Raw genomic sequence first — 11,352 nt, forward strand, 5'->3', positions numbered from 1 at the left:
ATTGTATAAAAATTACAATCATCAACTCAAATACTTGGTTCTAATTGAACAGAAATTTCTATGAACTTGTAAGAACTGTGTAGGACATGAATCAGTCTGTGTCAGATCCTGAATTTGAAATTTCCACTGAAGTCACGGGTAAGAGGCAAGTGGAACCAAGATCTAGGCCATTTGCTTTTTGAAGTTTGCAAAGACTGCTAAATTTTGCCAGTGGTAGTTCACTCTTTGCAACATAGTACGCTGTTTTAAACTGATTTTCAGGTTTATTTTTAGTATGTTATTTGCAATTGGTGTTTGTTCTGGGAAAGATATTGCAGACTGAGCAATAATGCATTTCTTGCATTTCTCATGGGCAAGGCTGGACTGGGACAAAAAATCGGCCCGGGCATTTTGACTAGAGACCGGCCCACCAGGATAAAGATTGAAAATGTGACGTCATTCAGGGGTAAAACCGCAAAGGATTCTGGGAACTTGCGGCAAGAGGTACTAGTGCATGCAGGCTTTCAATTGAACTCAGTTACACAGCGATAAAAAGAAACCCAAAAAATGGCAATAAGCTGTTGTATTATTAACTGCAATAGCCGGTCGCATGACAGCCACGGGAAGCCGACGGGTAAAGAGATCGGTTGTTATAGGATTACGTCGTTGAAGAGAAATTGTTCGAGCCATGTTTCCGAAGTGACAAACAGGCGACGGATGGCCTGGATTTCAGCCATTCAAAGACCAAATATAACGTCCCAGAACACTCCAGCTCACATGTTAGTCTGCTCCAAGCATTCCCACAAAGGTCAGTCTGCTGTTGTAGTTAATACGTCATTTTTCTTAACATAATTGGTGATATAGGTTACAAGCAAGTCTGGCGCTGAACAGAAATTGTCGCGCTATGCTCCTTTATTTATTGTGCATAAATAGTGAATTGTCCTGACACAATATTGCGTTTCGCTTCTGTTATTACCATGGTACATTGACGAAAACATATACTTTTATTCACAGGATAAAACAGTTGTTTTGTGTCACTAATTGTCCAGTGCGATTACAGCATACAATATTATTGTCACTGCTACATTTCTGTGATGCTACCAGAAATTATTTCCACTACTAATTAGTTACCGTTGAGCTCAAAGGTTATATTAATAAACGGTTAACGAATGTGTATTTATGACGACGATTTGTGAAACTGGTAAACTTACCTTTGTTCGTACGATGGTCTTTCGTTCTACACGGTGCATTTCAAGGTCCTGTACCCATCCGTCGGTAAACTGTACCTGGGCTTGTTGCAGTGACCTGAAGTTACTAAACTTCATGAGTGTATGCACTCACTCCAAGAAGCGTATAATTATAAATCTGAGCGTGGTGAAAGTTGGGCAGCACGCTGACGTCTTTTGTCCACTCTGTGTGCTCGTAAGGGTCTGACCCTTTCACTCCTTTGATTTTTCCTCATATCTTTTCTTTGTCTTTTCATCGAGTCTGTCTTTGTATGGACCGGCATTGTTCTCCTTTTGTTTTGTACATTCCTTTTTTGTGCGGCAAAGAAAAAACAAGAAGGCATTGGAACCGGAGAATGAACGTTTTGCGGTGCTGCAAATACTTGCATTTGACGCGGTACTTGATTGTTTTGCCACTAGTTCCCGGCATGCAATGCGCGAAAATCACGTGATTGCTAAACAAGGGGGAGGGTGCATCCGGCCTCCTCGGTCTAGCCCAGAGTCGATCATGACCAATTGGCCAATCCAACACCTTTCATTACATATACCCTCCCTAAAAAAAAAAAAAAAAAAAAAAAAAAATCCATCGGCCCATAAAAACAAAAAATCGCCAGCGGCCCACCGGGCAAATGCTATGTCCAGCTATGCTCATGGGTTCTAATGGGAGCCTTTCTTAAAATGACTGGTCCCAGTAACAAAGGCGCTTGTCGACTCGAGGGAAAACCAACAACACACCCGGCAGAACATTATGTTATTTACACGGGTGCACATAAGTGGTCCGCATTAGCTGTCAAAACAAAAGACGCGCACCAGATAAGAAGTTGCAACGCGCGTTTGCCTCCATATGCCACTGTTTTTGTCCGCTAGAGTGGGATTTTCACGGCACATTCTGCACCACATCTCTGTGCGTTCATCATTTGTTTGAAGCCAGCTCACTTCCTGCAACCACTTTTCTGAGAATATGCGCTTCTTTTGTGGTTCGGACTCCTTCTGACATTTCTTTGGAGGTGGAGGAACACCAAAGTAATTGCTTAAAGGAGCTTCTTCGACATCTTTAAGAGTTCTAAACAAATGTCTGTCCTCCTCCTGAAAATCTTATGTACGCAAACACGCATTGCAACTTCATATCTTGTGCGTGTTTTTTTATTTATTTTGATAGCGAATGCGCACCTGTGGACCACTTATGTGCAGCCCTGGTTATTTAGCTCGTCATATTGCAGCCACAGAAATTATTTTGTCCATGAAACCATAAAGCTGCACTTTCTTTTTGCCTTATAGTCTCATTTGTCATAACTTTTCCGTTTTGTGGTAAGCTTTTCTTTGGCTGTCACTTCTTCACCCTGACCTCTCTTATTTGGCTCAGCAGAACTAAAATATATGTCCTGCTGCTTTTACAGAGGCACTCACATAAGCTCAGCGATTCTCTGCGCAATCAACCTCTCACATGTTTAAGCTTGCTGCGGGAGATTTCACTTGTCATGTTTGCATAGTAAGCTAACGATTAATAAGACGATGTCAGAGGAATTGGTGCGCAAATTATCATCACTCACCAGTCAGTGCTGTCGCTCTCTATACACAGTTCACCCGATTGCAAAGTGAAAGCAAAAAACAAGCGCAAATTCAAATGCGATTTCAATATGTCACATATTGACAGTGGCTCACCGATGCCAATGACATAATTACCCAGCTACATTTCCGAAAGAATGCAAAAGCATTGACATATATTTTTCCTTCCTACGATAGGCCGACGGGCAGGGCAGAGATAGATTTTGGTTTTTATTTATCAAAATGGGGAGCACCTGGTTCATTATTTACATGGGACTCTGCTGTTAGCTGGAGCTAACTAATTGTTACTACCAGCCAGTGATGAAGACTTACTTTCTTGAAAAACCCACGATTAACCCTCTGCTGTGGAAAAAGTGATGTAGATGTTAGTGCAGCGCATCTGTATGCACACTTTCTCACAGTGACCTCTGCACTGTAAACAATACAAGGTCATGAATAACACACTGCTGGTAAATTCACAAAGACACGGAAAGTGGCAATTAAAAGGTTAAGTCAGCACGGCCCAAAAGCCCATGCAACCTGTTGGTGTGACCTTTCTGCTCCTGTAAAAAGAAACATACATACATCCACCCTTTTGTCACTGTGTAGGTGGAGGTGCATTCTTGCATACTGGTGTCAAGTAAGTTAAGCTTTTGTCAGTCCAGTCAGTCCCCATTTTTTATTTGCTGACAGTAGAACCTCTCGTGACGCAATAAGTTTCTACTGCCAGCAATGACGCCATTTCAAAAAAAGAGAAAAGAAAATTTAGACTGGATTACCTCGCTGAATCCTTTTTGACAGGGACTTGTTTTCTGATTGTCCCAAATAAGTGGCTTTCTCCTGGGCCCATTTTAATTTTGGAAAAGCTCACTTGCGATTGTTCAACATGTTGTGTAGCGCTTTCGATTCCGATGTTGCAGGCCTGCTGGAAAAAGAGAAAATTGCCAAACAAAAAATCTCAGTGCACTGTTAAAAATCGAAAAATATGAAGGCCTAGTTTTAGGACTTGTCTGAGCATACTCTCTTAGAATGATGAAAAAACAAAACTAATTGGCAGGTTCAAAGTGGTACCAAAAGAAAATGCATCAGTCAAGTAAATCCCCAAAACATTCATCCACGAGTCACACACCTCACACAACAGCAATATTCTATCAGATAATGAGTTTTTTCCCCCCTATGTACCCAGATGTGTGTCATGATAAGACCTCCCCCACACATCAGAAACAAGAAACTCAATAATCTATTAGTCTCCACTCATCTGACCCTCCTGCAGCATTCTGTTCACCCCTGCTATGATTCAATCATTTTTGCCCAAAATAATACTAGTTCACTAGTCTATGTATCACTTGTTAACCTACTAAGTGAACCGGACAAGATGATGGTAACAGAAATGCATGCTTAAAAATACTATTTGATCTTCATGAGCTTCATGGCATGTGTGTATGTGTTAGTAGGATTAATGCATTTTTCTGTTTGTGTAATTTTTGTGTACCTCTCCTCTTTGCGGTGCTCCAGACACTTTACAATTCACCACGCAAGGCAGTCGTTTTTTCTTCCCAAATTTCATTCCCACACTAAAACAGCCAGCTGTTTTAGTGTCCTCCCCTGCTCCTTCCACTGTGGTCTCATCCCATCTCCCCCCCCTTGCAGCAGTCCAGTGAGAGTCAGTTGTCTTTCAGCTTTGTCCTGTCTTTTCCACTGTCTCATCTTGCCATTTTGCTCCAAAAGTGGCAAATGTCCAACTCAGGCAGTCTTTTCAAAAGTCCATTCACACACAGTGAAGTTGCAGCTCGTTGGAAATGCACATCCATCCATCCAGTCATGATGATGCCATTTTTCTCCTTGCTGTCGCTGTCTTGCACAGCTGCTGCTGCTGGACCTTTTCTTCACGGCTCAGGATACTGCTGTGAGCTCTTGACCTGCTGTGAGCTCTTGACCTGCTGTGAGCTCTTGACCTGCTGTGAGCTCTTGATATCCATCTCGTTGTTCTGGAACTGCATTTCTTGTCTCCGGGGAAAGATTTTTGGAGCTTGTGTTCTCAGGGTGACAAACTGTCAAGAGATGTATTCTAAAACACTTCTTCAGCTGAGAAACAGAGAGGAAAAACACACAGTTTTACTTGTTGCTAGCAAGAGCAGCCAAAGAACGCTCGCACGAGAGTGATGGCTCAGGGACTCGCAGCTCTGAGACTGCCCTGGTCTTTATTTTATACATCAGTGGGTGTTTGTTCCTTACATTGGAATGTGGATGTTTATATGTGTGTGTGTGTGGGTGTAGGTGTGGAGTTAGAGTGTGACCCCATAACCGACTTCCCTAAATCTGCTGGTTGGAAGTCCAACAGTTCATCTAAGCACTTAGACTAAAACTTGACATAGCTACGTTTATCCTACCATAAAATAATAAGACAAGGTACGACCTCTCCCATACTCCCAGAGTGTGGGTGTGAATGCCAGAGCACTCTGGAATGCACACAAAGCCTTTGCAGACTATTAAGGATCGCACATCCTATCACTACCATATGCAAACTTATATTATTAAAAGATTATACTGACTACTAAGTACAATTTTCCATTGACATATTTCATCTTCAATTATTCTTGTATGAAATTCCCTTGAAGTAACAACTGAATTTCAACCAACTCAGCTTGCTCTGCATATTTTAAAACATGGCGGAGCCCAGCTGTAATTGTACCTTGCATTAATATGGTGTATTATTAACGGTGACACAGCACTGCTTAGAAAAATAATTTCCCCCAGGGATCAATAAAGTATTCTGAATCTGATTCTTAGCATGTCGTCCTGAATCTCACAGGTGTGCCGATGACCTGTGCAGTATATGAGGCACTAAAATCCTGGTTTATTTCTGGGATATGAAGAGGAGGGAGTCATGTGAGCTCTATCAATATTGCACGACTTACGTCTCAGACCTGTATTTATGTATATATGCACTGAAATTGCGCTGTAATATCCAGTTAACTGTCCACATTTGTACTCTGTTTTTCCATTTAATATATTTTTTTTCATTAATTAGTCTGAAAAAAGATCCACGTAGTAACCAAAGAGAGCCTAAATCGATGGTCTCTAATAGCAGCCAAATTATAAGAGCTTTCATTAGTGATGGTGAGATGAAACCTTGTGATGAACTGAAGCTTTCCAGCTAACTGGTCGACTCATGGTTCGAAGCATTGTGACGATTCATTGGCTCTACTGCGCCATCAAGTGGATGATTAAAGTTAAATAGGCTCAATGATTATAATGATGTGATGTGTAAACTTAATAAATAAATTGTTTTCATGGTTATTTATCCCAAATATTGTCTCAGTATGTCTGATACAAAAGAGAAAGTGGAAACTATCAGGACAGAGTTTTGATATGATTGTGTAACTGTGTAATCATGCTTATGTACATCTGGACAATGACACAAACTAGTGTGTGGTGCTTCACTTTTTTAATAAACTAAAAGACAGAAATGAGATTATAAGATCTGTGGTGTTGTTGATTTATATTATGGTACTTATCATTTGTGATATTTATTACTGTGTGCATACTTTATTAGGAGAGATGAGATCTAAATGTTGCCAGACAGGGGAAAATCTTCTCTTCCTTGCTGGTTCCATCGAAGGGGAAATGCTCAAGTATGTAACTGGGACATAATCCAATTCCACAACACAATGTGATGGGGAATCAGCTGTGTTTTGCTGCCCAATTTATTTAGAATCTGGCGCAAAACGGCGAGCCAGTTCCTGAATCAGTCACGTGGTACGGACTGCCCGCGAGGCCTCGAACGTCACTGCATACGCAATCAAAGCAAGACGCGCGCTTCACAAAACTACCCTGAGATTACCGACACACGCTTCAAAGCTTCGACACACAGGAGACATCACTACTTTTCATACAGATGATGTAATAGTTCAAACTGACACCAAACCTGCAGAAAACTGTGCTTACAGACCTACACAATCAAACACTGAGGTCAATTTAGCTGCGCTCCTATTTTATGAACAGTGACTGCACAGTGGTTAGTACTCTGTGTTGTGGTTTTATTTACATAAAACGTGAATATAAAGAAAAAGGAGAAAACTTTATGAATGTGAAGGCTGCATGTTTAATGTAAAGAGCTATTGACTCAGGTAATGTTTGCCATGGGTCCTAAATTAATGTAGCCAATCCAACAGCGTGAAGGTGAGTAGGGGTACAGTGTCAGTGTAGCAGTGACATGTGTGACATGACCAGGACTCCAGCTGTCTCAGGTAGATCCAGTGACATCTTCAATGTTCTCATGACTTATTTGGAAGTTCCCCGTGCAGCTGAAGAATGGAGACTTTTCATAGCATAATATGCAGACAAATGCCATTCTGCTGCCTGTAGTGTGCCCAGGCAATTCTTTTATATAAGTAGACCTGAAGAAAGCATATTTTCAGATCTGCATTTACCTGCCTCACAGGAAATTCCTGTGATTTGTGTTTCAGGGCAGAATGTGCATGTAACTAGTCCTGGCATTTGGTCCCTCACACAGCCCAAAGGGATGTTTGAAATGCATAGAGGCATTAATAGGCCTGCTAAAGAGGCGGGGTAACGGCATAGCAACGTACATAGATGAATGGCTGTTGTTATCAGAGTGAGAAATGTTGAGAAAAGAGCAGGTTAAAGTGGATCCACTGATGACTCTGGGTTTCACCATAAACTACGAAGAGTGTCCTGCAGCCAACTCAGCCCTTATCTTTCATAGGAATATCTCTAAATTTCACCTCATACATAGCGTGTCTCTGTAGGCACAGAGGGAAAAATGCTGTCACATGCAGGCATGTTTCAGGTGGGACGACATCTCTCATTCAGACAATGGCTGCAGATGCTTCACTAGAAGCTGTCACAAAGAGGAAGGTGATACCACGGATGCAAGTCTCATGGGCTGGGGTGCCACTCACAGCAGCATAGTAGTGGGTGGAACTACTGGGACTCACCTCAAAGGGGTGCTCACATCACCTGGCTAAAATTACAAGCAGCATTTTTCACACTGAATAATTTCCTCCCTTCAGAGTTGAAGTGATAATCTTTACTACTGGGGGTATAACACTGAGGACCGATGAGTCAATTCTTTTTACTTTGTTGATGTAACCATAGGGGTTCCTTGAATGGTTGCTGCACATCAGACCTACACACACTAAGTGCAGACGTGTTAGCAGCTCCACTGTCAATAGTAGTCCCAGAAACAACTAATATAAAACCCTCACAGTCACAAGAGACTGCTGCACTGCTGCTAGCACTAGCCAGGAAGAAGTGCAGGAGGAGGCTACAGCAGTCCCAACAAGAGAGTGAGGAAAAGACAGAGGGAGGTGTAATCAGCATGGTAAGAACATAGATGGACAGAATTGGGAAGGGAGAGCTTCAAGGAAAATGAATGGCTACTTTAATCATGAGGCACTGCTAATAGCTAATGTAGCTTTTAATTGTCACATGCTGCCCTGCACATGTTGCCTTTTAAACTGACCATTTGGAGCAGCATTCATCTGTTGTCACTGAGAGCTACTCACATTCTGAGAACTACTGTCCACTGGCACCCAGCACCCACAGCTGGTGACCCTAATCTGGGCAGGATTTGACCAGCCACAGGTCAACATGTTTGCCTCTAGGTAGAAAGTGCAGTGTCCACTGTATTTCTCCCTGATGGACAAGGAAGCTCTACTAGTGGTGGGCCCATTAGCTCACGAATGGCTGCATGCTCTGCCTTTTGCATTTCATCTGCTGGCCTTGATTTCACTCACTCTGAGAGAGAGATGGCTGACCACGATGTCCCTTTGGTTAGTGGAAATTATGCCCAGCTGTTTACTTACATGACATAAATTGAAAAAATGAAAGATATGCATTGGAATAAGGAAGAATTTTGGACAAGTATGTTTAGGGCTGTTCGATATAACGATATATATCGGATGACGATATAAAAACATCTATCGTTTGTTTCGCGGTGTCGTAGAATAAACTGTTTACAGCAATATTTTTTCATTGTTTTGATGGTCACTGTAGTGGCTATATTAGTTTCTATAAGTTCTCTCTTTCTCCTATATTTAATATAACCACACTACTGATGTTCAAGCACCTGTTTTTACGTGTTGTCGTTAGCAACAACGACGGTAAAACCATCGCGTGGCTCCGCTGTCCACTTATTTGTTTTCTACATAAACCTTTCACAATAAAGCTCAAGATCCTGTTGAGACTTTTCAAAATAAACTGAATCACGTGAAAGAGTATGCAGAGAGTTTACGGATGAGAAGAAAAAAAGAGCCGTCAAGTGCTAAAAAATAAATTTTAGACTCAAACTTTGAAAGAAAATGGTGGCCGTTACAACTTATGTCTAAAAATGTATAGTTTCATGCATTGGTTAAAACACTCAAATCCAGGTAAAGGACGCCAAGCTGGAAAAAGTTCACGCAAGTCGAATTGCCCGAGATTTACAGAATTTACAGAAAATATTACATTTTTGTGATTTATATCGTGGTCAGGATGATAAATGTCTTATATCGGGATATGAGATTTTTGTCATATCGCACAGTAAGTATGTTAGTCTTTTTAAAAAATGTGTTTTATTATGACTCATGAAAAGAAATGAAGGGAAAAATACTCACCTGTGCTTTGATTTATTTACTATAAATAATACATTAATAAAACACAGCAACATTAAAGTTAGAATACAAAAGCAATAATCTCTGGTCCTTAGTTCCTTAGTTATGCTGCAATATGTCTAGACTGCCGGGAGATTCCCATTATGCATTGAGTATTTCTTCTTCACTCCCTATGTGTTTATACACCTCTCTGCATTGAATTATTCTTCCTCTCTGGCTCTCTTCCACAGTGTGTCTTTGTCCTGTCTTCCTACCCTCATCCCAACCTGTCGCAGCCAGGAGGGAGTTTTTCCTTCCCACAGTCACCAAAGCGCTTGCTCATAGGGGGGTCATATGATTGTTGGATTTCTCTCTTTTTTGTATTACTGTATACAAAAGGTATTTTATGAATTTCACCAGGTTCTGTACTAGGACCAATACTTCTTATGTTACACCTGTTTAGGCAGTATTATTAGAAAACACTTCATACATTTGCATTGCTTTGCAGATGACTCTCAACTTTATATACCCATGAAACCAGATGACAGAAAACTAATTAAACTACAGGAATGTCTTAAAGATATTAAGGTCTAGATGACTTTTAATGTCCAACTAAAGTTAAACGTGTCTATCTGAAGCAAAGAAGTCAAAACAGATACCTCTGTAACTGCATGTTTAACACAATTAAACATTTTTTCTTTCATTGCACACAAAATTTAGTAGAAGCTTTATTGACGTGGGATCTCATTTTACTTGTCTGACTGGAATTTGTCAACATGAGCAAATCATCTGACGTTATATCACCCAGACTAACTCTGTCTGTGTCCATAATCAGAAATCCAACTGAATTTACTTGCAGCAACCCCAATTCTAACTACCAGAGATACATATACATATGGCTGTGTGTATACTCTTACTGAGTAGGGCAGCATCCCATTAGATTCACTGATAAGATAAGAATGAAACAAGAACAATATCGTTGGAGTCCACAGGATTGTTCTTGTTGCTTGACACTTGGGAAAAAAAAACCTCACTGGGTGCTGGAATATCTCGGTGGAGAAGAGCCTTGAATCCTCTCGCCATTGTCTTTACTGACAGCAATGAAGGCAGTGAAAGAACTGCTCTCTCCTGATTGCACACTCAACTCCACCACCTTCTCCTTCACACCTCCATCTTCTTCTACCTCATCGTCTTCCTTTCCGTTCTCTAGTGAGCAAATAAGAGTCCGAGCACCCAGCCTGTGAACTGTTAATCTACAGACAAGAGAAAGAAAGAAGCACAGGTGGAGCTCATTCTACATTTCATATTTTCAAAAAGGTCTAAAGGAGATAATAACAATTCTTTCATAGGATGGAAATCAGACATAAACACCATCATCTTTCAAAAAGACATCAAATACTTAAGGAGTGTGATGCTATGAGCTCAGTGCAGATATCAGTATGGTGATATGGTCACAATGACAATGTTTTAGATCATACATACAAACAACACGAGGTAATATCTAATTGTTCCAGTGGATAAACCGCTCATTTACCCAGAGTTCTCTGCAGGTCTGAGACTGAAGTGCGGCTGGTTCTCAGAGGGATGACCTGCCAGGCTGTACTTCAGCGTCACACAGCCCTCTGCTGCCTCTGAGCTCTGACACAGAATTACAGTGTTAAACCAATTTAATCTCTTCAATGGAAAATAAATAATAAAACAAACATTACTGTAATTGTTATGAGTCATTGTCTTACTTTTGGTTCCTGTCAGTCCCTGTGATGAACTGAGCGTGACCTCCTCCTTCCTTGGCCATCCCATTGATGAGAGCAGAGCTGGCCCCTTCCCCAATCCCAAAAGAGAAACACCTGCAATACAACAGTTTTCACAGAGGACATGTTGGACATTCTGGAAACTGTGTAGATATAGTTGTGTTTTTCTGGTTTGTGAGAATACAACAGCTGTTTTTAAAACACACAGGTTTGGTACGCAGCACATGTCATCATATTTTTCTTGTTTTTCATGTG

Source organism: Astatotilapia calliptera, chromosome 14 (assembly GCF_900246225.1).
Source record: "Astatotilapia calliptera chromosome 14, fAstCal1.2, whole genome shotgun sequence".
NCBI classification, from domain to species: Eukaryota; Metazoa; Chordata; class Actinopteri; order Cichliformes; family Cichlidae; genus Astatotilapia; species Astatotilapia calliptera.